This window comes from Macaca thibetana, chromosome 11 (assembly GCF_024542745.1).
Source record: "Macaca thibetana thibetana isolate TM-01 chromosome 11, ASM2454274v1, whole genome shotgun sequence".
In the NCBI taxonomy this organism is placed as follows: Eukaryota; Metazoa; Chordata; class Mammalia; order Primates; family Cercopithecidae; genus Macaca; species Macaca thibetana.
The window spans coordinates 24,342,297-24,369,115 of NC_065588.1; the positions used below are offsets into that span (position 1 = coordinate 24,342,297).

The 26,819-nt window shown below is 37.0% G+C and overlaps 1 protein-coding gene across 17 annotated transcripts in view; it reads right to left on the reverse strand.

Annotated features, from left to right (window-relative positions):
• SOX5 (SRY-box transcription factor 5) overlaps positions 1 to 26,819 on the reverse strand; it is a 1,034,891-nt gene that overhangs the window by 713,545 nt on the left and 294,527 nt on the right. For 15 of the 17 annotated variants that reach the window (XM_050746696.1, XM_050746702.1, XM_050746700.1 and 12 more), the window contains one exon: positions 8,129 to 8,175. The exons of the other annotated variants lie outside the window; for them this stretch is intronic. The gene's annotated coding sequence lies outside the window, so the exon portion shown is untranslated. The remainder of the gene's footprint in view (positions 1 to 8,128; positions 8,176 to 26,819) is intronic. 17 annotated transcript variants of the gene reach the window in all.

Here is a 26,819-nt window from a genome sequence, read left to right on the forward strand (position 1 = left end):
CTGGTTAGAAGCTATTTTTTGATATAGAAGTGGAGAAAAATGTTGAACCTGGTTATGGCTATAAATACTGCATCTCTTCTAAATTAAATCAATTTTCTTGATGAAACTAATTTCTTGCCTGAAAGGTATTAAAATAATTTCATTATAAAGAAAGTTTTGCTACAGTTGTGCTCATTCCCCCACTAAAGTAAATGTTTCAATGTATGTGTCGTGACATGTAAACCACTTTTACAAAAAATGAGGCCATTCTGAAAACACTGGAAGATAAGAAATAGACTAATGTAAAAGATTCAGTTCCAACTTTCTAAATCAACATGATCTGTATTCCCAATGAGTTTATTTTCTCTTCTTAAACCATCCTATCCTATTCCAAACACGTATATTCACTAATAATCAAAGAAATGCAAATGAAAACTGCAATAAGATATCACTTTTCAACTACCCAATTGATACAATTTTAAAACAAGATCATTCTGAGTGCTAATAACTGGCAGGGTTGGGGGTGGTGCAGGGGGGAAAGCAGATCCTCATGTATAGTTAGCGAGAGTGTAAACTTGTACACTTTCTGAGGGCAATCTGGCAAACTGGGTGAATATTTTAACTGTGCAAGATTTTTAGCCCAGCAATTCCACTTCCAATAATTTATCTTATATAAGTAACACTTAAGTGTATATGCACAAAAATACTCATTTGAAGTATCATTTTCCAAAGCAAATAACAGAACACAAGCCTCATGTCCATCGGGGGAATTAAGGGTATATAACAACAATTTTAAGTGAGTGAAGGAGTGTCTTTATACATAGCAAGAGGATATTAAACCAACTGTAAAAGTGTTTATCTCTGGGAAAAATGGGATTGTGAAGGTTTTTGCTTTCTCCTTCATAATTCCATTACTCTGAATATTTTAAAAAATAGATTTACATTTTACAATCACAAGAACGTAACACGAATTAAAAAATAACCCCATGAACCTGGAACCCTATCTCATTTACCTGATCCTAAAATCCATATTATTTAGATAAATACATGATTTACCAGAGATGTGTTATAACAGTCTTAACAACCAAAACTCTATTTCTCTATTTCCAGTTTATAATCTGTAAAGTTTCCTTTGTTTCATAGTGTGTATAGTGTTTAAAGTGTATTTTTCTGTACATTATGAATGTATAAATAACATTCCAATTAAGGTAGTAATGGTATTTTCTGTCTTATATTTGTCTTAACTGCAACAAAGTCATTAAAAGTAGAAAGCTCAATAACAGCTTTTTAGTAATTCAAAGAGAAAAAGAATTAACACGGAAGATGCTATTCCAAATATAAACTATATTTTAACCTTGTCCTATATTGTTCTAATTAATTTTTAATCTTCTATAAGTGGTCCTTCTTTTCATATAATCAGTCCATATAAGTATTACTTTTAATGTATTGTTTAGATAGAAAGTCATTCTAAAACCCTACATTGCCTCACAGAATAGCAGTATTATAGAATGATTTAATCACTTATCAAAAGAAAAACAGGATTTTCATTCATTAAGTATACATGGGGTTATTATGCACTTTTAAATTTTTTCTGTAATTACTATTATAATGATACAGACTGAAAGACGCTTAGCCCAATCCCAATGAGTCAAGTCCCAATACTAATTCAATAAAGTTTCTCCACCTAACTACACATGGAACTTCCACCTGAGTAGAAATATTCTTAATTTTCAAATAGCCAAAAATAGCAATGATTCTTTCCGGACATGATCTAATGTAACTCTTACATTACAGTTCGGCAGTTATTCTGAATTTGAGCTATCTAACTTATCAATTCGCAAGTGGAACAAGATAACCACTGATCCTGTTAGGAAGATTTAAATTTTGAATGTAGGCATACTGACAAAAATAAATAAATAAAAAGTTGGTCGTTTTACACCAAATCATAAGTTCCCTATTCAAAGGCAGAAAGAAAAGGCTGGGAAGAAGAAAGCTTTACCACTTTGCTTATTGTGCTGAACTTCTCTAACCTTGAGCCTATGTGGTTTTCCATATAATTTAGAGTAGATCCACCTAAACAACACCCACAGGCGATCTGCTACACCTTGAATAAATATGGCTTCCTTTGAGTTGAACTAAGACATTTGGGAAGCAAGGGGGTCTGGAGACGCATGTAAAGCGAATGCAGGCGGTTATGTACCCTGGTGGCTTCCTCTACCCTTTATACTCCCACTGGTCTTCCTTCGGCCCCTCCTACTGACTGTGCTGCATATGTCCTCCCAGGGCCTATGCACCAGCTGCAGTCCCTGGAAAATTCTTTTCCCCCTCCTCATATAGGCAGGAAAAAGGTGAATGGTTAAACACTTGGGTGCTAGCACAGGCCCCTAGGTAGGAATACTCTCAATTTCTGGTCTCCCTCTGCCAACTGCAGTGAGGCACTATTGTGCCATCCTCCCTGGAAATTTGGGGAGATTAGATACATTGACACAAGTAAAACACTCATCACAGTGCCTGGGGCAGTGTAAGAGATCAATAAAGGTTAACTATTATTATTCTCAGTTATATATATATTTATTTATTTATGTTTATATGCCGGGCGCGGTGGCTCAAGCCTGTAATCCCAGCACTTTGGGAGGCCGAGACGGGTGGATCACAAGGTCAGGAGATCGAGACCATCCTGGCTAACACGGTGAAACCCCGTCTCTACTAAAAATACAAAAAATTAGCCGGGCGCAGTGGCGGGCGCCTGTAGTCCCAGCTACTCAGGAGGCTGAGGCAGGAGAATGGCGTGAACCCGGGAGGCGGAGCTTGCAGTGAGCTGAGATCTGGCCACTGTACTCCAGCCTGGGCGGCAGAGCGAGACTCCGTCTCAAAAAAAAAAAAAAAAAAAAAAAGATTTCTATTTATGTTTATATATATATTTATTTATTTTATTTTATTTTATTTTATTTTTTTGAGACAGAGTTTTGCTCTTGTCGCCCAGGCTAAAGTGCAATAGCGTGATCTTGGGCCTCCCAAGTAGCTGGGATTACAGGCGTGCACCACCACACCTGGCTAATTTTGTATTTTTAGTAGAGACGGGGTTTCACTCTGTTAGACTAGTCTCAAACTCCTGACCTCAGGTGATCCAAATGCCCTGACCTTGCCTCCCAAAGTGCTGGGATTACAGGTGTGGGCCACTGCACCTGGCCAGTACTATCACTTTTATTATTCACCTAGTTATATGTGACTCATGTTTCAGGGAAGCCTTCCCTAAACATCCTGATTAGGTGAAATTCTCCCATGAGAGGGCTCATCACAGTGTTTACTCTTCCTTTGTAGCATTCATCATAGTCACTTTTTACATGGCTTTGTGTAATTATTTAATTAACATTAACTTTTCTTATCACTAGACTGTGAGCTTCATGATGGCTAAGGGCATCATTTGTGTTTGGGGAGATTTGTGTGTGTGTGTGCGTGTGTGTTTTCTACTTACTATAGTAATCCCAGCAACTAGGATAGTGCCTGGCAAAGAATAGGACTTAGAGAAATATTTCTGAATGACTTAATAAATTAATGAATAAACTAAAAATAGGAAACAATTCTTTAAAAAAAGAAAGAAACTAAGGCAACACATGTTAAACTACTTATAAACTGGACATCCTGACTTGCCTGAAATTAAGCTGGCAAACTAATTGGATCTGCCTATAACTTGATCTTAAATTTGTCCTAAATCCTGGGCACCTTAACACAAATAGGCAGACGGGGTGACACACTTGGTGGATTAACATCTGAGTTGGGGTCTTTGCCAGCTTGGGGGTAGGGGAGAAGAACTGTGAATATGTACATGCACATATGTGTATACTATATGGCCCATATCTAGAATTGGTTTACGTGAAAATTAGCTAATTTTTAACGAGGTTTAAAACCCAACCAGCAACAATAACAACATTTGGCTAAGTAATAACATAAAAGAAAGAGATATATCACATAGAGAATATAGAGCAGGTAAGGAAAAGATCTATGTGAATGCAGAACTCAAATTTAATAAATAAGGTGTAAAGAAATGGCAAACAGAAACAGTGAAGAAAAAAACTTGTTAGTGATAAAGAGAAGAAAATAGCCCTTTTAGGCATTTGTGTCTTAACTTGTGAAAATTTTTACTTATCCAAGGCAGAAAATGGCTTTAATGTAGAATTGTATGTTTATTAACTGTTTCTGTGTTCTGCTAAACACGAATATCACTGGCTAACATCAAGTGTTCATTTCAGACATGGACAAAGTTCAGTCTTTGACCATAAAATCTATACTTTCAACATTACACCACTGGCGTGTGTGTATATATATATATTTTTTTTTTTTTATTTTGGTTTTAGTCTTGTTGAAAATTTTAAAAATGTTTTCTTATAAAATGTCTTAGTTGTCACATCACATTGACTATTTTACCAATTGCTTACTTCAATTTTTTGCCTAATTTTTTTTCCTGTTGATATTCTCAAAGTATAGGCACAGGTTTTTCTTTTAAAGAGTGTTGGAAGTAAAAGATTTTATGATGGTTATATCAGTCATTGTCCGTCATATTAAACCTAATGTTTCAAACTAAAAAAAAAAAAAAAAAAAAATTCAAGAAAATTAAAATAATAATTCAACACCAATGATTATCAACCTAGAATCATACCACCTGAGAGAAACTGTAAGAGACTAAGAGCCAGGAATACATTCTCATGTTATCAACTTTTTTTTTTTTAATTCTGAAATTTTGGCTCTTTTTGCCTCAGTTCCTTCATATTATAAACACTGGCACGTTGGCAGCAAATCAAGTAATGACTGGAAAGTGCTTAAAGCTTAAATATTCTTGGAAGAGAAGTAGTGTACAGGTGCAAAGTAAAAGAATTTTTAAAAATGTTTCCCACAAATTGAGAAAAAATAATCATCACATTCTTTTTGGGCCATGTTTACACAAAGATAAAGTATTTTCAACACCACTATAATCGTAGGGAAATGGGCTTTCCTGGGGTTGATACTGCTCTCACTTATTTATTATTGGATACCCCAGTGCTTCCAGAAAGCGTTGAGACAGCTTATAATGAAATACAAAATAAAAAGACAAGAGGTGAATGATAAAGGGAGAGGGGAATTATGAAACAGTCATACAAAAAAACTAAGAGAACAAAAAATGCAAGGTTTTACCTATCACTTTCAAAGGAAAAAGATGATAGCGTGTAAAAATCACATTTTAAAAAAAGAAACAAAAGCAAGCCTGTTTCTTAAGAGAAGAAAAATGTACCAGTCCTCAATGACAAGAGTGATTTATTTTTGGAGATGTCACAGAAGGGGCATTCATTCACACGACATATATTTCCTGAGTGCCTCCGACACAGTGCCAAATACTGTGTTGCGGGTAGGGACATCAGCAGGGGAAAAAAAGGCCTGATCCTTGCTGGGAGCTGTTAGCTTAGGAAGGAGATAAACATTAATCTACCAGTGGGAAAAAAAAAATGACTATGTGATTCTAGACTGAGATACTTCTGGAAGAAAGGAATACAGTAGGAGGTTGGATAATAAAGAACCATATCTAGACTGCAGAATGAGTGAAGGTTTCCTTGAAGAAGTATGGCTTAAAATGAAATCAGTTCAAGGGCTAAGAGTTCTTGCAGCACAGGATGGGATTGGTTAGAGACAGAGAAGAGTTTATGCTAAGGCCCAGGAACAGGAGAGAACTTGGGGCCTTTGAGGACTAAAAGGAAAGGCCCAAGTGGCGAAGAACAGAACCTGGTGTGGTAAGGCTGGGGGAGCTGTACAGGGGTTGGATAAGCAGAGTCTTGTGGGAGCATTACAACTTTACTCCAAAGCAATGCAGTGATTATGTATTTATTTATTTACTTTTGAGATGGAGTCTTGCTCTGTCACCCAGGCTGGATAATGAAATACAAAATAAAAAGACAAGAGGTGAATGATAAAGGGAGAGGGGATTTATGAAACAATCATACAAAAAAACTAAGAGAACAAAAAATGTCTCAGCTCACTGAAACCTCTGCCTCCCGGGTTCAAGCATTTCTCATGCCTCAACCTCCAGAGTAGCTGGGACTACAGGTGCCCGCCACTATACCTGGCTGATTTTTTTTTTTTTTTTTTTTTTTTTGGATTTTTAGTAGAGACGGGGTTTCACCACGTTGCCCAGGCTGGTCTTGAACTCCTGACCTCAAGTGATCCTCCTGCCTCAGCCTCCCAAAGTGCTGGGATTCTAGGCATGAGCCATCGCACCCAACCAGCAATGGTCTCTTGATGGCTACTTTTTAAAAATGCCAGAGACATTTTCTTGTAAGCTACTTCTTAGACTGTCTCAAAATTTAGGGTCTGGGTGGAGCCTTTCTGGAGCTTATCATTCAAGATGAAATTTTACTGAACTTGTCAGAAAATGATTGAGAAGGTTCTGGGTTTAGCATCTCTCTTCAGGGAGAGAGAAACAGCAAGAACAGGATTTTCTGGAAATACACTGTTGTGGAATTGAATGGGAAGCTTGCAGAAGAGAGCCTGATTTGGACATGTGGTAATTTGCCTTTGGAGGGAGAATTCATAGGGTAGCTTCCCAAGACTACCACACTCAGAGAGCCAATATTCCTGAAGGAAGCAGATTATAGTCTTCAGGAAGCTGGTCTACCAAAAATTGGAAATCACTACTTTAATGCGTTTGAAGAAAGAAACAAAACGTGCCTTTCTTTTCTTCTTCTTCTTTGAGACTACCTCTACTGCCCAAGGCTGGAGTGCAGTGGCACAATCTCAGCTCCTGGGTTCAAGCGATTCTCCTGCCTCAGCCTCCCAAATAGCTTGGATTACAGGCAAGCACCACCACGGCAGGCTAATTTTTGTATTTTTAGTAGAGACGGGGTTTTACCATATTCGCCAGACTGGTCTCTAAATCCTGACCTCAAGTGATCTACCCGACTTGGCCTCCCAAAGTGCTGAGATTTCAGGCGTGAGCCACCACACCTGGCCCTTCTTTTCCTTTTTTAAAGCTTTGTTAGGTCCACATTCTCACTCTCTCTCCTTCGTGTTCATCCTTGGACTGTAGTTTCTTTGTTGTTCTCCCTTTCTGTATAGAGCCTGTCTTTCTAACTTTGGTAAGGTTACTTGTTTATGTTTTTAAGGACATTTTGTCCTAGGTGAATGTTGTAATAGTCACAAAAGAAATGATAAACAGGAGAAGATCTTGCTGTTCAAATGACTGAAAGAAGATAGTATATAGAGAAAGGCTAATCATACAATTGCAACCACTAGTCAAGTCACTGATTAAAAACACGTCCTTTTAGTAGAAAAAGTGCCAAAGAATGACTTGCACAAATGTATCATGCCCACGCCATTGATCAGCTCTCTGAACTGACAATAATGTTTATCCTGAAGCAGTCATTTCACACTTGCCCATCACATTACCTGGCATAGAGTAGTGCTATGTAAATGATCAGTGTTGAAAGAAATGTATTCCCAGTACTGGGGAGGGAGAGTAAATGTGAAGAGGCCTTTCATAGGCTTGCACTTGCCCTCCTAACCTCCTTTCCATTTGAAGGCTCCCCTGTGCAATCACTGGTTCTAGTCTTTAATTTGTAAGGTTGCTAAGACTTTTCCCATTCAATTGAGAGACAGCGTTGGCATGCAGGATTTATCTATCTAGAGAGGAATGGGTTCAAAACAGAAATATGGGTGCATAAGTGATATATAGCACAAGCCCTTTAAAAAAAAAAATCATACCTGCTCTAGACCTTTCAGGGCAGGTTTTCGTGGTGTATCTTTTTTCTAATCTTACATCTAATAGACAGCAGCCTGTAATTTTACTCATCATTACATATGGCCTATTGACAGTTGACAACAACTTTACTCATCATTACATATGGCCATTTACAGTTGACAGCTGTCACCCAGGCAAGTTCACATACGTTGCTTCACAATCACATGGCATCACAAAGAGGGTGAGATCCCAGGCCAACATGCCATTGATCAGTTGGTAATGAACCACTGGAGCTGGAAACCACCTCACTGAAATAAAACAGATCATCCCACAGACAGTACATATAACCTAAGCATGCTGCCATTACAATGGTACCAACCCATTCAAATTAAATGGTCTTTTATATTTCACTCAATACTTTCAGATCACTTTTGTTCTGGTACTTACTTCTGGCACTAGTGCTTTTTTTCCGCTTTCCTATTCAAGTTGATTTCCTGCAGAAGGAAGGGAAATAGTATCATGATATTTAAACCACAAGAAAGTCCTGCTTTTAAAGACAGTGAAGTAGGCATATCTTCACACTGAACCTCACCAAGCACTGCCATTATATTAAGTGAATGAGAGAAATCATAATAGTTAGGAAACAATAGTTATATCACAAAGATGTAAAATTCTAGAAATCCATCTAAACTGCATATTCCCAAAATCACCTCTGGTTTGAAATACAGTAGAAAAGAGTTGCTACTACTACAATAAACCAAAATTTTATGAAGGTAAATTTTTTGTTCTGTTTAAATTTTTTAAAAGGAATATAAATTCAAGAAGCATAATCATCCTCAATATAATTTATTCACCTAGCACATTTTATATCATTGCTGTATTTATGCCAACCTATTCCAAGCAGGTCTTATGGAAGGGGTTTTAGTCAGTACACAAATCCCTTTGCAGCTAGTGAATTCTAACCTTATTACCCCAGCAAGAGACAGACACTTTTTGAGACGCAGCCTAAACAAGTCAAAAGGTTGGTGTTCCATTAATACCAGCTGGAGGAGAAAATGACACTGCAGTTGTCCTTGGAACAGAGAAGCTGACAGATTTGCTGAAAGGTTCAGCCATTGTAGGATTTTGTTAAAAATCTAAAGGCAACAGCATTTCGCTTTGAAGTTCTGAAACATCTTGGAAATCAAAAAGCTCAACAAAGAGTAATGGGGACAATAGAGTTTTTCAAAACTCTATTTTTATATAACTTTTAAAACATTCTGCCTCATAATTTATGGTGTCAACTCAATCAAAGGTACAAAGTAAGTTCATTAAGAGAGATCGCTGAAGGTACCCAAATAGACTTCCAATTCAGAAGACAGATGCCAAGGTCTAATAAGTTAAAATTAAACGCCCTACCTTCCCCATAGACTTTCTCAACAACTCTAATTGAAAGGCACTTAACAGAGGCAGGCCCACAATTCTGTATATTGTATACTGTCTCTCATACTGAAGCTCCCTCCCATACAGAATGTGAAAAGTCAGGTTCCAGGTCCATTGCCCTTTAATTCCTATAATCTTTTTCAGTTAAACTTAAAATCTGAGTTATATAGTAAAGACCAATATCCAAGACCAAATTTCCTGAAGTTGGCAACTATGTTATTCTATATGGGAAGCGTTTGGGTAGCGGCAACAGGCTGAGTTGGACAGCTGAGACTAACAAAAAAACTTACTTCTACTAAGATTTATATAATTACTGTACTTCTTCTATATAAATAACAGATCTTCATTATTTTTCTCATAAACCTGGTATTTAGGAATTTAACTTGGTTCATTCTTATCCTAATTGTTTATAGACTTGATTCAATTTTAGGATTTGTCTAATTAACTGCCAAAAGTATGTTAAGGTTGAACAACTATAGTCTCAAAATACATTTTAGTGGTAAGATTTAGCATGGTAGGAAGTTCCTTCATTCCCTCCGTTAATGTTTTGATGACCTTCTTGAATTCCCAAAATGAAATACTTTTTACATTTAACAAAACAGGTCCCATTTGCCTTATTTCTTAGGGTCTGACAGTCTGTATTATACCCTAGCTCTAAATATGAGTAAAAGTTCCAGACCCTTTTGAGGAGACATCCTTCTTCTATTGAACTAGGATGGTCAGGTTTTGTATGTGTGTGTGTTTTTTTATCAGATGAAGTCTCACTTTTGTAGCCCAGGCTGGAACGCAATGGCATGATCTTGGCTCACTGCAACCTCCGCCTCCTCGGTTCAAGCGATTCTCCTGCCTCAGCCTCCCAAGTAGCTGGGATTACAGGTGCCTGCCACCACGCCCAGCTAATTTTTGTATTTTTAGTAGAGACGAAGTTTCACCATGTTGGCCAGGCTGGTCTTGAACTCCTGACCTCAGGCGATCTGCCCACTTCAGCCTCCCACAGTGCTAGGATTACATGCATGAGCTACCATGCCCAACCAGAATTTTTTAAAATATATTAATAAGGCAGTATATTTAATCACACAGCCCAATACACCTCAACATCACAAACCCAGCTATTAAAAAAAAAAAAAATTCCTGCTAACAACAGAGGTGCAGATTTTTGTTAAATTTGCTAAGTTTAATATTTTTCATTCTGCAAATCTTAATCATTTTTGCTTTTGCCAACATTACCAAATGAACAAATCTCAACAGTGAAGAAATGGTGGGAAAAGAAAGACATCGCCTATGTACTCTCACACAAATGAGCACATTCCTTAGAAAACAGACTCATTTCCTCTCATTCTTTAGAGGAAAAAAAATGTCTTTTACATACATCCCAACTCTATCAGTTCTACGGAAAATTAGGAACATAATGAAACAAGTTAATTTCCTAAATGTCAGACATACAAGAATCATAGCAAAGACCTATGAAATTTTACCTCTAGTATTTAAGCAAAAGCAATTGCTGTCACAATTTGCCTCACTTGCCTTCGTTTTTACATAGAGAATGTGTTTGGTTTCACAGGTAATTGGTAGCCTTGAGCACATGTAACTTACAATCACTGAATGAAAAGATTCGCTTTGGTGAATTAAAATGGAACAATTTCTCCAAAATAAAGGAGGAAAGGCCAAAAAAAAAGTTAAGGGGATTAATAGGAAAGTGTTTCATCTATTTTTGCATTTAATTTGATGTCATGAAAGCTTCAGGCATCTAAAAATATGCCTCTTTTATTCTTGTAAGTCTGCAAGATTTGGCTTTTGGAATAGAAACTGTTTAGGTGGGGAGGAAATTGTTGAATTCTGTCTCTATGCTTAAAAAAAAAAAAAAAAAGAAAGAAAAAAAAAAGAGGGTTGACCATAACCCGAGGCCCCAGCTCCTGCAGAGTGCCTGTTGTTATGAAAGCAAGGTGCTCCACACGATCTAATCATAGCACTAAACCTTGTTACAAGCCCTTTTACAGCTCCAATATCTAGGTTACATGGAAACACGCTGGAGAGCCTCCTTGTACTATGAAATAAATGTCATTCTGACTGGCATCCTCTCTTCCAGCAAGTAATTTCCCTCTGCTGATAAATCGATACAGCAAAAACAAATGAGAGCGTACAATGGGCACAGTGAGGATTACATTTTTATTCATTTCAGAGCCCCTGCAGCCAAGTTTTTAAAGCACAATAGCAGAAAATGATGCACTTGAGCTAGGAAACAAGAGATACAGAAACACTGAGATAAGAAAAGAAAGACAAAAAAGAAAAGAGGGAAAAAGTGGGAACAAAGAGAAAGCCAAGAGAAAGGAGGCAAGCGTATTCCTGCCAAGCAGCTCAGACATAAACTTTTGTTTGAGAGAAAGATTAATACTAGAATTCTTGTTCAGCTCCTGATAAAAATCATCAGAGAAGCACGTGCACATTTTTTTTTAATTCTTTTTCCTGTAAGTTTCCAGATAATTTGAAAGGGATCTAAGATTCAACTTTTATTGATTAATCATTGATACCAACATATATACAACATAGGAGCTCATCTAGAAAATAAAAACGAATCTAGAAAATCCGAAACTAGAAATAGTAGAAAAGACACCATTGATTTTTATTCCTCTTTGGAAGTACCCTCAAGTCATTTATATTTTTCACTGTCTTTAAAGCAAAGATGGAAAAGGCAAAACGAAAGAAAAGCAAGAGCACAGTTACTATTTGTAAGAGGTGTGGGAAACCCCCATATAAATATATTTTAAGATACTAATTGTCTAAGTCTCAATATAATTGAACGGGTTATCATGCAGAAGGAATGTGGCGCACATTGTAAAGTGAAAATTTTAAGACATTCTGTCTTTTGAAGGCAAAATGGAAAAGACCATCTCATAAAACCTTGAAAACCCCAAATTTCCTGTGAAAGGATGGCGTTAGGCTTCCTGTTATTTACTACGGCATTTAACTCTTCTTAAGGCAATGGAAGTGAAAATGAGAGAATTCTAAAGTCTTAATAAGGCTTTATAGACAATATGCTCTTGTAATCCTTCAGTTCCAAAATAATTCTTGGGCAAGTTACTTAACTATCTGTGTCTGAATTTCCTCATCTATAAAAATGGAGATGATGGTAATAGTAAGTACCTCTCTGTTTTGGGAAGTATTAAATGAATTACTGTAAGTGCTTAGAACAGTTCCTGACTCATAGTGAGTGCCACATAAGTAATGACCATCATCGTCATCATCTCATCATCATCCATTGCTTCCAAAGCTACAGTTTGGGTGTTGTCAAAATTTTCTGTTTGATCTACAAGGTAACAATGCATTCAGAGAACATATTCTTAGTACTACTGCACAATACTGAACTAGATGGATTATGGGCCTCATCGGGACATAATTTTAAAATATTCTGAACTGTTCTCTGATATCCCAGAGTCAATATACTCTCTTGGTGGTCACAGGAAGGGCAAGTTAGAAAATGTATCACTATTGCAATCCATTAGTATAGATGCTCCTTGATTTGTGAGGGGGTTATGTCCTCACAAACCCATCGTAAGTTGTAAAAAATAGTCAAAAATACATCTAATACACCTAATCTACCAAACACCATAGCTTAGCCTCACCTTCCTTAACCATTCTCCGAACACCTATATTAGCCTACAGTTGGGAAAAAAATCATCTAATACAAAGTCTTTTATAATAAAGTGCTGAATGTTTAATGTAATTTATTGAAAATTGTACTGAAAGTAAAGAACAGAAGGTTGTATGGGTACTTGAAGTACAGTTTCTATTGAATATGTATCACTTGGGTTATCAAGTAGAAAAATTTTAAGTTGAATTATTATAAGTTGGGGACTGTCCATATTCTTTTTTCTTTGGGTTAGTTTTATATATATATATATATATATATATTTCCTATGACTTTTTCAATGATAATTCAAAGACAGTGTTTAATATATTGTAATGTTACTTATGATCTTTCTCATTTGGTCTTTAATTTGATATTCTTCTTTCTAGAAGTCTTTTAAGAACTTGGATTAGTGTCGGCTTCTAGTGTCTCCATCATTCATAATTGTACTGTGTTGATCCACCCACTTTATTCCTAAAGAAGAGGTAAGAAACAGAAGAGGAGATCATAGTGGCTCTTCAACTATTAATATACCACAGACTTCAATAATAAATGAAGAGAAACAAGAAAAGAAAGCAATGCAAAAAGAATGGTACTGCCCTCTTCCTCTCCTGAACCATCGATAAATCAAGGGTAGGTAAAAGCCTAAATCAGTATTTCTCCAGTTTTTCACTATCATCTTCCCCAATGAGCCATTTTAAATAGTTTTGCCTAATCGCTCAAATATGAAATGTTAATGCACTAGGTATACTGTGTATGTATATATATCTTTGCTGTCTACACAAAAAGAATAAGCTTTTGCTGTCTCCAAGAAGCAAATGTTGCCCCATAAGTGGCAATATTGCCTTTTGACAATATATGGATTAAGTCTTAGGAAAACAGCTTTCCCCTTATCAGAAATATTGGGTCCAACATCACTGAGAAGGTAGGCTGAAATTCACTGTCGTAGTTGCATGGTTTGCATGTTTTTAGTAAACCTTTAAGCACTACTCTATAGCTGTATAATTTATCTTACCCCAATTCCAAAACAGTACTTTGAGGGTGTAAGAGATATGACAGTTTGTGAAAGATGCTTGACAAACTACAAAGCAGTTTAAGGACAAGAAATAACGGGAATAGAGAGTAAAGTGGAATTGTTTCCAATTAAAGCAGCTAGGGAATTAGGTAGGTGGAATGTAATTATCTGCATTGGAGTTTGGCCAGGCTTCTCGACTCGGAAGAAAATGCTCTGTGATCTTTAATGAATAGAGAGGTAAGTCCAAGTTTAACATCTCATCCAAAAAATGAAATAAGATTTCTAAGTCCTTCTTTCCCGGAACATAAGTGGCATTCTTCTTTAACGAATTTGAAACTGCTTATAAGTTCCATACTTCAATTTAAAATCATTATTTCATAAAGCTGTGACTTTTGAAATGGGGAGTGTTGGAGAGAAGACAGTAAAATGGCTCCAGCAATCAATAAAAGAGGCTCAATTAATAGCAAATAAAAGTGAAATCTGCAGCATTTTAAACCACAAGTTGTTAAGTCATACCAACATATATCAAAAACTGAACAAGTTGGTTAATGTTTTCTTGGTTACCTAAAGAAGGAATTTTTAAAACAGGTTAGTTTGCTCAAAGTGTGCAAACCTTCCCCAATGACTGAGCTGCCAAAGCAGTGTAATGAAAACTGATAAGCTATGCAAACTTGGGAAGCCCGAGATGTGTGGCCGATAAATGTAAGCAGACATTATATCTTTCATAATCAGTGCAGAAGGAAAATGTGAACAGAATAAATGCTTGAGAAATATCATAGATTCCATTAGATGCAAAGATTGAAGTGTTAGACACCTTTTAGCTCAACTTTCATTTAATTTATGGCTTTCCATTCTGTAGTCTGAAGGGACTGAAAAATTCGTTCTCTAATTTTTTCTCCTTTCATGGCTTGACCACGAAGATGAAATTGGGGTACTTTAATTACCATTCAGAGCCAAAGGCTCGCCCTTTGATATGGAAATCCCACTTCTGCGACCGCCTTTTCCCGGGCCCTTCTCCTTCCAGTTGCCCAACAGGAATTTTAAGCAGCTTTGTCACCAGCTGATAGGGAAAGCTAACTGTAGCTCTTTTCTATTAAGTTTTAAGTTACACTACCTTTCTTTCACCAAATTGGAAGAGCTGAAAATGAGGGAGGGGGACAGAGAGAGAGAGAAGAGGGGCAGGGTGGGTGGGGAATGACTGACTGACTATCCATTAGAGTTGCAGAATTATAGTTTCTCCCCTGTCAGCATGAAGTATGGTCCATCCTGCACAAAGCCTCTCACTTTAAATACACACACAGAGCATAAACCGATGAAAACTGCCATGTACAGTTACCCCGTTATTGTCATCTGCCTGCTGCATGACTCCCGGCTTTGCTATAATTATTAATTGCACTTGTCAACTGTCATTAATTCCTCTTTAGCATCCCTGTCTTTGAGTAATTAGACAGAACAGCCTCACTGAGCCCATTGTTTAGAGCCTCTTGAAAGAGCCCACTGGGCTTTCTGCGGAGAAAACCATCAGGAATACAATAGAGCACTTCTAAGTTAACCCTTTGGAAGTGTGAATAGAAGGGAAAGTGCTTTCACAGGTTTGGGTGGCCCGCTTTGGTTTCTGGGTGCAGAAAGTCATGGCCAGACACCTAATAAATGGAACCATGTTTTAAATGTTTCTTTCCTGTAAAGAAGGGTATTTAAGTTGAATGAAAAGTCAGAGAAGGATCTTAGGAAAAAACAGAATTTCCTAATTAACACCACTCAATTTTTAACGATTTTCTCATTTGATTGTATGTTTTCTATTTTGGAAGAAACAAATTTTTCAGAAATAATATCATCCCACATTTGTTATATACATTTACATGTACAACATATAGATGCATACACAAATATGCATGTATTATGCACAAAATTGTTCCTTTCTGATTTCTGTAAGTCACAAACATTTTAGAAGCTCTAGTTTTTTGTTTGTTTTGTTTTGTTTTTTGCTGAGATGGAATCTCGCTCTGTCGCCCAGGCTGGAGTGCAGTGGTGCAGTCTTGGCTCACTTCAACCTCTGCCTCCCAGGCCAGGTTCAAGCAATTCTCCTACCGCGGCCTCCTAAGTAGCTGGGATTACAGGCACACACCACCACGACTGGCTAATTTTTGTATTTTTAGTAGAGTTAGGGTTTCACCATATTGGTCAGGATGGTCTCGAACTCTTGACCTTGTGATCTGCCCACCCTGGCCTCCCAAAATGCTGGGATTACCGGCATGAGTCACCACATCCAACCAAAGCTCCAGTTTTTATTTAAACCTTTATCCAGTCTCCCACAGAAGAATCCAGTTGATGGTGCTTTTAATTGTACAACTAGCACCTCTGACAACATGGTTTTATTTTCTTTTAAAACCCCTATTCCGGTTGGGCACCATGGCTCACGCCTGTATCCCAGCACTTTGGGAGGCTGAGGCAGGTGGTTCACGAGGTCGGGAAATCGAGACCATCCTGGCTAACATGGTGAAATCCTGTCTCTACTAAAATACAAAAAATCAGCCAGGCATGGTGGCAGGCACCTGTAGTCCCAGCTACTCGGGAAGCTGAGGCAGGAGAATCACTTGAACCCGGGAGGCGGAGGCTGCAGTGAGCTGAGATCACGCCACTGTACTCCAGCCTGGTAACAGAGCAAGACTCTGTCAAAAACAAACAAAAAACAAACAAAAAATACAAAAACATCTATTCTGAGAACTTGAGAACTAAGCCATATTTGGCTTTGGACCCATGGCCCTTAAACATTCCCTGAATTTAGCTAGTCTCACCTGATTAAAACAAAACAAACAAACAAACAAACAAAAAAGTGAGCTACATGGTTTACCTTTGAGCAGTAATTAAAAATGGGAATTACTGTTATCATTTTAAATGACATCATGCATAAAGAAAGCACTTGAAAACTGTTAAGTATTATAAAATGTCATTATTACTTATCACCATTGGCTAATAAAACTAAATTCTGTTAGTCATTTTCTAATAACAACCCTCTTGATAATATTAAAAAGTTACCTGTTATTTGTTAGAAAGTTACCTGTTATTTGTTAGAAATCCCTCCTGTAGAAAAGCTTCTTGATCTAGCTGTTCCAGTAAAAAGCAAACATCATAAGAATTTCTCTTGAAGAATATTAAGGTCTATGGAGTTGTGGAAAATAAACTAAAGTAAACTTGATCACTAGGAATCATTAGAGCTATTTCCTGTATTATCTTAGCTACAAGATTTTTTCAGATACTAGGTGAGTGCTTTTTAGCAATAATAACATATACTGAAGTCCAGATATGTACTCTATGTACTTTATATACATTAATTCATTTAATGTCCAAATCTCTGTGAAATAGGTACTATTATCTCAATTTTAGAGATGGAAAAACTAAGCAACAAGTAGTTACAGAAGTTGTCCATGATCGCACCGTTAGACAACGGCAGTCAAGCTCTGGTGAGCCCAAAGGCTCCATTCTTAACCACTCTTCTAGGCCACCTCTCCAGGATGGAAGACACTATCTTTTTAGGTTGCCATTCAATAGGTAATGTACCTAGATTTCTGGTGGTGTTTCCTACAGAGCAAAATAGATTAATGTACCTTTAGGTTGGTGCAAAAGTAATGTTTGTCATAAAAGTATGTTAAAAATGTGTTGAACATCTTAGGAACCTGGCATTCTATATATTCAATGTGGAACAGTGTTGGGGAGCACAAGTGAGAGAGAGCGAGCGAGAGAGCGAGCAAGCGAGCGAGAGTGCGCACATGAGTTTTGCAAATGTTGTAGACTAGCTATTCTCGGGCACTGTTATTGTGTGTAAATATTAGGCTAAACTAAGAAAAACATGTTTATACATTGTGTGTATATATTTACATACACATGCACATTGAGCTATTAACATAGTTCAATGCATTGTTTACTGCGTATTTATTGCATATGTAGACTGTGCTAAGTATGTAAGGTACAGAGGGAAATAGAAAAACATAAACTGTGATTCCTAAGTACAAGGCATTTTCAAAGTTACTGAAGACCAAATTTTGAAAACCATACAATTAACACACTACAAAATGCTAAACGTAATATGATCAATGAAATAGATTAAATGAAACAGCTAAGATCAATAACAAGCAGTTACAAGGAAGAAAATTTTGACTTATTAAAAGGAAAACTTTTCTAAGTATTATATGTGTCCAACAATACATCAGGCTGGCTTGATAAGTAATGAATACCCATTACTAAAACATTCAAGTTGGGTGATGATCTATAAAAGAACAAAATAAAAGAATTTCTATAGTCGGTGGGATGTTGAAACAGCCTAAATACTGTTAGTGTCATTGTGTATATTTTAAATTCCGTAATTCCAAAAAATGAGTTCAAACATGTAAAATACTTTAGCAAGGGAGAGGAACTTTATTTCGTTATTCACAGAGAAGTCATTTTGAAGAAGTTTGGTGTTGGATTTGACTTTGAAAGACGAATTCGATATTAAGAAGTGGTAATAAGAGTAAAGAAAAAAATTCCAAATAGAATTACAAGCACAAAGACAGAGATGCAGAAATAAACATTTCTTGGAAAGATAAGCTTAAAAGGCCTTCCTCACTAAGTCAAAGGGTAAGATGGGAACAGTATGAGAGGAGTGGGTGGCGATGGTATGAGAGGGAGTGAAGAAGAAGTAACAGAATAAAAGCTGTATCTGTGGAAAAGAGACACACTGGAGAAGAGCATGATGAAGCATTGTTTTCACGGATTCACTGAGAAGGAGCATGATGGCTGTCCTGTTAATCAGGAGACACTGGAGTTTAGGACTGAGTTATATGGGAATAGAGATCTCGTTTCCACTACCAACAAAGTGGCCTTAGGTAAATTACTCCATCTTCCTCTAACTTAGTAGCCATATCATAGGATTGTTACGATGACTAAAAGAGTTAATCCGGCCGGGCGCGGTGGCTCAAGCCTGTAATCCCAGCACTTTGGGAGGCCGAGACGGGCGGATCACGAGGTCAGGAGATCGAGACCATCCTGGCTAACACAGTGAAACGCCGTCTCTACTAAAAAAAAATACAAAAAACTAGCCGGGCGAGGTGGTGGGCACCTGTAGTCCCAGTTACTCAGGAGGCTGAGGCAGGAGAATGGCGTGAACCCCGGAGGCGGAGCTTGCAGTGAGCTGAGATCGCCAATGCACTCCAGCCTGGGCGACAGAGCGAGACTCCGTCTCAAAAAAAAAAAAAAAAAAAAAAGAGTTAAGCCATAGAAAAACATTTAGAAAAGTGCTCAGCACACAGCGAGCATGTAATAAATGTTAGCGATCATTATTATTACAATATACCTATTGCTAACCAATACATCTTAATTGATGTTTAATGAGTATAGTACAGGGGAAGAGAGATGATTTAGGGTGGTTACTTTTCTAACAGAGCTCCTGCAAAGTGGAATGGACTTCCTTAACTAGTGATTTTTTTTTCTTAAAGTACTTATGATGAAGAGAAGTCATCTATCATAATGTTGCGAAGAGGTTTTCTGCAAGGAATGAGAAGTTGGATCACATGCCTCTTAGCTCTCTTCTTATTCTAAAGTGCTGAAATTCTAAGTGATTAACAATCAATCTTACCAGTTAATAAGAAATCCATACTTTTAGTCATTGGAAAAAAAAATGAAATTTAGGTAATAATTTCTCAAAGTTGGGTTGATGAAGCACTATACTATTAAGAGTGTGAGCTTTGCAGTAAGATTATCTAGACTCACATCCTGGTTGGTTCGTTTAATTCTACTTGTGTAAGCTTGGACAAGGGCATTTTAATTTGTGCATGCCTCAGATTCCCAAAATAAAACCAAGATGATGATAATAATATTAATTCTTATAGGTTTGTTTTGAGGGCTCAATGAGTTCAAACATGTAAAATATTTATAAAATGCTTATGAGTGTTTAATATCTGCTAACTATATCCTTGTCATTGAGATTTTACATGCAGAATGTGAAATAATAGGAAATGCTAAATTTTAGAGGAAAAAACTGTATATCTACAGCAAAAGCACATTTTAAAACTCTCTTTTCATACTTTCATTATTTACCCTTTGTAGTACTTCAGTCAATGTGACTAAAATTTTTAGCAGAAAAGGTAGCTGATGGACTCATCCTGAACAGTTTTGGAGTATATGAGCCATTAAGGACTTTGTAGCAAAGGATCATTCCACTGAATTTCCCTTACTTGGATTTACCATTGCTCCCAACACCCACTCTTGTTAAAGGCATTTACACAGTTTCTATTGCGGAACCTATGTAACATTTTACTTTTGGCTTCTTGAATTCCAAAATCCACTCCCACATACCCACCCCAAAGCCACACCACACCACACACCAGAAAAATCTTTGAGGACATAAACACAGCGTATGCTGAATATTGACACTTCCCCATAGGAAAAAAAAAAAAAAAAATCAATGGCATCTCACTATTCACCAAATTAGACAAGATTAGCAGGTTGAATTTAATAACCTGAAATTGACAGACTTATGCGTCACTACTGCCTTAATATTTCTGAGCCATACTGAACTACACAGTTTTTTCTGGCTCTGCACCTTTGCACATCCTGTCTCAGTTCTCTGCTCACTTCCACCATTCAAGGCCCCACTCAAATACCATTGTCTTAGCTTTGCCTTTTTGGATTTCCACTTCTACTCCATAGCCTCTTCTTCCTCCATCCCTAGCCTGCGAAACCTCTTATATTTCTGATATATGAAATATACCAAAATATATCAATTTTAAAAGCATATGAGATCGTGAAAATAAAAATGAGAGGTTGTATTGAGGTAAATATATTCCATAAATATTTATATCTTTGGCTACGGAGACTTCAAATTTGGCACCATTTTAGTAATGAATGGCAAAAAAGAGTACTGATTAGGTATACAATTCACACGCATCATTAGATAAAAATAGACTACTGCTCAGGGGCAACATAACATGTAAGTGGAGTCAGAAATTTCTCCCAAGGAGTCTCAGAGACTACAAACTGTAGGTTGCAATGAAACATTTCTGCAATGCAATTCTTGATGGGCATAATGAGATTTATGGGACTCGTTCTTACAGTAGCCCTCAATCAATGACAGTGACACCATACTAAAGCATAGGTCTTAGAAACCACTTACTTGAGGTCATTAGAAGGCATTCAAAGATACATCTCCTTGCATCTCTGCCTTAGTTTAGAGGTAGATTTCAAAATACCTCCAAAAAAAACACATATCCCTCAAACCACTTTTCCTAAATATTGTTTGTCACCATTGACAAATAATTCAGATAATCTACATGGGCAAACATTAAACCAAATGCCCACAATTATACTCATAGCAAGGTGACCCCATCTTGAGACAACTGGCATTCCTAATATGGACAGCTTCTGGATGCAAAGAGCTCAGAAGTGAGCTATTAACCTTTGCATTCTTCCTTTCACTGGAGGGACTGATGCATTTTCTCCTCTCTCACCTCCAGCTCCACCTCAGGACTCTAACATTTTTGAAGACAAAGGTCCCATTTTCCTTATTCTTGTGTCCTTTGCAACAACCCGTTTTCTGCCTCCTTTTCCATCCAACTTTTGACACAACTTCTGACAAAAGACTAGAGAGGATAGGTAGTAGGCATATCTGAAATGGGATTACCATCAGTAGACTGGGAGTGCAACATACATTGCCTCCAAAATGTCTCATAAAGAAATTACTGGGCTGGGCGCGGTGGCTCATGCCTGTAATCCTAGCACTTTGGGAGGCTGAGGTGGGCAGATTACCTGAGGTCAGGAGTTCGAGACCAGACTGGCCAACACGATGAAACCTCATCTCTACAAAAAAAAAAGTACAAAAATTCGCCGGGGCATGATGGCAGGTGCCTGTAATCCCAGCTACTCAAGAGGCTGAGGCAGGAGAACTGCTTGAACCAGGAGGCAGAGGTTGCAGTGAGCCAAGATTGCGCCACTGTACTCCAGCCTGGGTGACAGAGCAAGACTCCATCTCAAAAAAAAAAAAAAAAAAGAAAAAAAAAAAAAACGAAAGAAATTACTAGGTCAGTTGTGGTGGCTCACGCCTGTAATCCCATCACTTTGGGAGGCCGAAGTGGGCGGATCATGACATCATGAGATCGATACCATCCTGGCTAACATGGTGAAACCCCATCTCTACTAAAAACACAAAAAATTAGCCAGGCGTGGTGGTGGGCGCCTGTAGTCCCAGCTACTCGGGAGGCTGAGGCAGGAGAATGGCGTGAACCCGGAAGGCGGAGCTTGCAGTGAGCTGAGATCGCGCCACTGCCTGGGAGACAGAGCGAGACTCCGTCTCAAAAATAAATAAATAAATAATAAATAAACAACAAGAAATTACTAAAAGGAAGATGAAACAATACAGAATATATTAATCTTTGTTTCTGTACATTTCGAGTATTTTGTTCAAAGATAACCTAAGCATATCATTAAAATCAAGAAAATAGAATAAAATCTTAGGTAATGAACATCTCGGAGATTGCTATGCAAGTACTCAGTATATATGTAACTAAAATAAATGTGCTGAGCAATATTTGTCTATTTAGCATTTCGACTTTCACAGGGCTGCTGTTTCAAACTAGAAGTTCCTCAAAGAAATTTCAAATCAGATTTATCCTCTGCTGGCATTCCTGCACACTTGTACTTTCTAGTAGTTATGCAGTCTTAATCTTCTAGAAATTTAGATCATAATTCCAAGAGTTATTAGGTTGGAAAACAGCTTCTGGGCAAATGATGTTATTCCAAAAACTTTTTACACCAGAAATAATAGTTGGATTATTTCTGCCTCATAAATAGTCTTCAGGCTTGATTTTTAATGTAATTTAAGTACACCGACATGACTTTTTTTTTCTTTTACTTTTAAATAACAATACTCTTAAAACATAAGGGAGAGATGAGGGGATAAAGATATGACAAGGGTTTTTAAAAGGTTAACCTTTGCTTTGAGCTTCCGTTTCTGTCCAGTTTAGCCTATTCTTCTGTATTCCAATGGCATTAGATAGATATCTTGGTATTTGCTATTTAAGAGTCAATCAACACATTGAGTTCTATTAAATTTCTGTCATTCCTCTCTAAAATAGCTAGTCAATGTACACATTTTCTTTAAAAAAAAACACACATTTTTCTTGCTGTTGAAAAGTTATATTTTTCCTAAAATTTAAATATTTGTCTATGAATTTTGATATCAGTACAAAGTTTAAAAATAGAAAAATGTTCAGGTACTAAAACTCACTTATTGAAACCTCACCATCTGAGGTGTGCTGAACAATAGGAGAACACAGAATTCATTTTGTAAAGGGAGTTCCTTTAGAGTCAATAGGTGAGTTCATTTGAATAAGCTATTAAATGTATTTATCTTTATTTTAATAATTTGCTTCATCCTCTGCATCCTTTCATTACAATAATCATGTCTTCAAATTAAGGCATTTGGTTATAAAAGTGTGGGGAAAAGGTGGAAATGCAGAGCCTTAAAAAAATCCCACTGTAAATATATCTGTAAATTCAGGGATATGAATTATGCACACGAGATAACTGCTTCATTAATAAAGGAAAAAGTGACTACAAAAACACTAGAAGAGTGGTAGAAGGCTTTGAGTTTTCAAAAGGTGAATATCACAATAAGGGATGATGTCTATTATAAAGGATCCTGAATTTATTTTCAAAGTATTCTAAAAATCCCAAATCTAGAGTATTGTTCTCAGCGACAGGGGAACCCAGTGAATTCAAATTAAGGCAAAAGTTGATACGACAGGAAGAACTACCCAACTAAGGGAGGCAGATCAACCCAAAAGCCCGCTGTCTCCGGAAACAGTGTGTCCCCCAACTTACCATGGGGATTTTCTGAGCAAATATTGGATAAACTTGTTGTCACTGTTACAGCATATTATTCTGCCATGTAGACTTGAGTTTCAATATACTGAAATTTTCAAAAAACATTTTGTTCCTCTAGATTTTTTCTAATTAAAAAATTAGGGACGGGCACGGTGGCTCACCCTGTAATCCCAGCACGTTGAGAGGCCGAGGTGGGCAGATCACGTGGTCAGGAGATGGAGACCATCCTGGTTAACACGGTGAAACCCCGTCTCTCTACTAAAAATACAAAAAATTAGCTGGGCATGGTGGCGGGCACCTATAGTCCCAGCTACTCAGGAGGCTGAGGCAGGAGAATGGCATGAACCCGGGAGGCGGAGCTTGCAGTGAGCCAAGATTGTGCCACTGCACTCCAGCCTGGGCAACAGTACGAGACTACATCTCAAAAAAAAAAAACAAAAACCTTAGATTCTAAGTTGAAATAGTAATCCATGTATATAGAAAATGCTCTCATTAGAAATAATATGGCCGGTCGTGGGGCTCACACCTGTAATCTTAACATTTTGGTAAGTTGAGCAGAGCCCTTGAGCACAGGAATTCGAGACCAGCCTAGGCAACATGGCAAAACTCAGTAAAATACAAAAAAGTTAGCTGAGAGTGGTGGTATGCGCCTTCAGTCTGAGCTATTTTTGAGGCTGAGGTGGGAAAATCGCTTCAGTCCAGGAAGTGTAGATTGTAGTGAGCTGAGATCATGCCACTGTACTCCAGACTGGGCAAAAGAGCGAGACACCATCTCAAAAAACAACAACAACAAAAAAGGTAAATAATATATAAAGACTACTAAATCGATATTTATGGTTTAAAAGTGATGTGCATTTTTCTTAAAATGAAAGTAATATATGTTCATTAAAGAAAGGTAGGTGAAACATACAATCGAAAAGAATAAATTTTGAAATCAGCTATAATCCTATATGTAGGTAAAGCATTTTAGTGTTATCTACACATTCTTGTTCTATGCATGCATGTGCACATATGTACTCGTTCAACCAATATTTCTTGAATATTTACTATGACCCTGATGTGTTTTCTCATGTCATTATAAAATTATTTTTCAAAAAAATTAATATTGCATCATACACGACCACCACAATTTACCTAACCAGAGTCTTATTTTTCTTGAGACAGGGTTGCATTCTGTCACCCAGGCTGGAGTGCGGTGGCATGACCATGGCTCACTGCAGTCTTGACCTCCGAGGAGCTGGGACTACAGGTGCACGCCATCATGCTGGCTGATTTTTGTGTGTGGTTTTTTGTTTGTTTGTTTGCTTGGTGGAGATGGGGTTTCACCATGTTGCCCAGACTGGTCTCGAACTCCTGGACTCAAATGATCCATCTGCCTCAGTCTCTCAAAGTGCTAGAATTACAGGCTGAGCCACCGTGCCTGGCCCAGGACCCATTTTTAATAAACAGGTTGTTTTCAGTTTTGTGTTACTATTAACACTACATCCTTTTAGCTATAATTATGCATATATGTATAACTAAATATAAATATATAACTACATACACGCACATATATGATATATATATATGGCAAATTGCTAGAAGCATAAGCATCAACATTAACAGACTTTTAATGTGCACTGTGTGAAATGGTTATGGTGCAGTAACAAAATTGACACAACTGGACACAGAAAGTGAAAGGTTTCATCTCACTGCAGTTTCTTCAGCATTGGTTACTGTGGCATTTTTAATCTTCACCAATTTGCTAAATGAACTATGATCTCAATTTAAGTTGAATTATTTAATGATTTATAGAAATCGAACATTTTATGTTTATTCTTCATTTGACTTCCTCCTCTTATTAATTATTTCTATTATTTGTTTCTATTAATTTGTAAGCAGTTTAAATGATATCCTAATTGCATCTTTTGAACATAGGAAAATGCCAATAGTTGACCAGTTTTGACAAAAATGGCAATTTATGTTGTTCCACCTACGGTACTGCAAATATATATCTTAGATTTCCATTTGTCTGTCAGTCTTATCATTTAAGATGCAAAGAAGCTTTTTCATTTATGTGATCAAACCTATCACAATTTTTCTTTGGTGATTATTGCCTTTGGTGTAATGCTTTAAAAGGACTTTCAATCCTCCTCCTACTTCTATTCACCAACACTGTCTCTTAGTATTTTTATGGTTTCTTTTGATAAGAATTTAAATCTCTAATCCTTCTAGAATTCATATTGGTAATAGTATAAAATTGTAACTTTTTTCTAAATACACATCTGCCTTGAAACCATTTCTGTCACAAAGATTTGAAATGCCTAGGATAACACTTGTGCTACTCAGGAGGCTGAGGTGGGAGGAACACTTGAGCCCAGGAGGTCAAGGTTGCAGTGAGCCAAGATGGCATCACTGCACTCCAGCCTGGGCAACAGAGCAAGACCCTGTCTCAAAAAGAAAACACACAAAAGAAAAGAAAGCAAACAAACAAAAACCTTACCATGTTATGAGGGGAGTTATATCCCCCAATTATAGTCCAAACATCATGTTTATATTTTGTTATATCATAGAATATCATAAAACACCAATGACTCATAAAATGTAAGTTACTCTTCACAAATTATCTAAAAGATGCACAGATATGAGCATTATGTAAGAAAATACAAAACACAATTTGTAATTATGAATTAGGGAATATTTTTATATTCATTTAACAATTAATCTCAGCACTTCAACCTCACTTATGTATGCAAAATATATTTGCATTTACAGAATGTGACTGTGGGCAACACTTCCACTGAGAAGATGTATAATCTAGAATTTCTGTAATCTAACTTTGCAGAAAGTACTATGAAAACAGTTTGCGTTCATGGTTTTTACTTAAATTATTCTTGTTAGAACAACTTCTTTGTCTTTCTAAAGAAACACAAACAATAAGCAATTGCTTGCTCACATATATTATGTTAAAGGCTTTTAGTCAAAAGTTCATGTATTATTTTATTTGGAAGTAAAAATCCTCTTCATTACAAATAATTGCTGGACAACAGAATGATGCTTAAGCAATTGTTGTTATATTATTAAGGAGCAGATTTTGTCATCTGACTTTTAAAAAGTAATCAAACCCAAATTGTCCCATAACTTTTGAGAGATTCGCACATATTTTTAACCAAAGAGGAAACTGAAAAGCCATAGCCAAAAAAACTGTACATATGACCATTATATTCTGCCAGGCTACAGTT